At 46.0% G+C, this 2,500-nt stretch overlaps 1 protein-coding gene across 2 annotated transcripts in view; it reads right to left on the reverse strand.

Annotated features, from left to right (window-relative positions):
- The window catches only part of LOC115114988 (protein phosphatase 1 regulatory subunit 14B-like), a 57,374-nt gene that overhangs the window by 53,888 nt on the left and 986 nt on the right, over nt 1-2,500 (reverse strand). The window lies entirely within an intron of this gene.

Below are 2,500 nucleotides of genomic sequence, written 5' to 3' on the forward strand. Positions count from 1 at the left end.
ATGTTACATGCTACAGGTTACAGGCTACATGTTACATGCTACAGGTTACAGGCTACATGTTACAGGCTACATGTTACATGCTACAGGTTACAGGCTACATGTTACAGGCTACATGTTACAGGAAACAGGTTGCAGGTTACAGGCTACAGGTTACAGGCTACATGTTACAGGCTACAGGTTACAGGTTACAGATTACAGGCTACAGGCTACAAGCTACATGTTACAGGCTACATGTTACAGGCTACAGATTACAGGCTACAGGCTACATGTTACAGGCTACAGATTACAGGCTACATGTTACAGGAAACAGGTTGCAGGTTACAGGCTACAGGTTACAGGCTACATGTTACAGGCTACAGGTTACAGGTTACAGATTACAGGCTACAGGCTACAAGCTACATGTTACAGGCTACATGTTACAGGCTACAGATTACAGGCTACATGTTACAGGCTACAGATTACAGGCTCCAGGTTAGAGGCTACAGGCTACAAGCTACATGTTACAGGCTACATGTTAGAGGCTACAGGTTAGAGGCTACAGGTTACATGTTACAGGCTACAGGTTAGAGGCTACAGGCTACAGACTACAGGTTACAGGTTTCAGGCTACATGTTACAGGCTACAGATTACAGGCTACATGTTACAGGCTACAGATTACAGGCTACAGGTTAGAGGCTACAGGCTACAAGCTACATGTTACAGGCTACAGATTACAGGCTACAGGTTAGAGGCTACAGGCTACAAGCTACATGTTACAGGCTACAGGTTAGAGGCTACAGGCTACAAGCTACATGTTACAGGCTACAGATTACAGGCTACAGGTTAGAGGCTACAGGTTAGAGGCTACAGGCTACGGGTTACAGGCTACAGATTACAGGCTACAGGTTACAGGCTACAGGCTACAGGCTACAGATTACAGGCTACAAATTACAGGCTACAGGTTAGATGCTACATGTTACAGGCTACAGATTACAGGCTACAGGCTACGGGTTACAGGCTACAGGTTACAGACTACAGGCTACAGATTACAGGCTACAGGTTAGAGGCTACAGGCTACAGGTTACAGGCTATGGGTTACAGATTACAGGCTACAGGTTACAGGTTACAGGCTACAAATTACAGGCTACAGGTTAGAGGCTACAGGCTACAGGCTACAGATTACAGGCTACAGACTACAGGTTAGAGGTTACAGACTACAGACTACAGGCTACAGGTTACAGATTACAGGTTACAGGCTACAGGTTAGAGGCTACAGGTTACAGGCTACAGACTACAGGCTACAGACTACAGGTTACATATTACAGGCTAGAGGCTACAGACTACAGATTACAGGTTACAGGCTACAGGTTACAGGCTACAGGTTACAGGTTAGAGGCTACAGGTTACAGGTTAGAGGCTACAGGCTACAGACTACAGATTACAGGTTACCGGCTACATGTTACAGGCTACATGTTACAGGCTACAGATTACAGGTTACAGGCTACATGTTAGAGGCTACAGGTTACATGCTACAGATTACAGGCTACAGGCTACATGTTACAGGCTACAGGTTACAGGCTACATGTTACAGGCTACAGGCTAGAGGTTACAGACTACAGGCTACAGGTTACAAATTACAGGCTATAGGTTAGAGGCTACGGGCTACAGGTTACACGCTACAGACTACAGGTTACAGGTTACAGGTTGGAGGCTACAGGCTACAGACTACAGGCTACAGGTTAGAGGTTACAGACTACAGATTACAGGCTACAGGTTAGAGGCTACAGGTTACAGGCTACAGGTTAGAGGCTACAGGTTAGAGGCTACAGGCTACAGACTACAGACTACAGGCTACAGACTACAGGTTAGAGGTTACAGACTACAGACTACAGGCTACAGGTTACAGGCTACATGTTACAGGCTACAGATTACAGGCTACAGGCTACAGGTTACAGGCTACAGGTTAGAGGCTACAGGCTACAGGCTACAGATTATAGGTTACCGGCTACATGTTACAGGCTACATGTTACAGGCTACAGATTACAGGTTACAGGCTACAGGTTAGAGGCTACAGGTTAGAGGCTACAGGCTACAGGCTACAGACTACAGATTACAGGTTACAGGCTACAGATTACAGGTTACAGGCTACAGATTACAGGCTACAGGTTACAGGCTACATGTTACAGGTTACAGGCTACAGGCTAGAGGCTACATGTTACAGGCTACAGATTACAGGTTACAGGCTACAGGTTAGAGGCTACAGGTTACAGGTTACAGGCTACAGGCTACAGACTACAGGTTACAGGCTACAGGTTAGAGGCTACATGTTACAGGCTACAGATTACAGGTTACAGGCTACAGGTTAGAGGCTACATGTTACAGGCTACAGGTTACAGGCTACAGGCTACAGGCCTAATAGAAAGGTCATGTCATGCTATGATGACACTGTGATGTTTAGTCTTAATCTATTCCTGATTACACCCACGTTGTTCAACTTTCACATGAAATACCAGATAAACTG

Source organism: Oncorhynchus nerka, linkage group LG8 (genome assembly GCF_034236695.1).
Source record: "Oncorhynchus nerka isolate Pitt River linkage group LG8, Oner_Uvic_2.0, whole genome shotgun sequence".
Classification (NCBI taxonomy): domain Eukaryota; kingdom Metazoa; phylum Chordata; class Actinopteri; order Salmoniformes; family Salmonidae; genus Oncorhynchus; species Oncorhynchus nerka.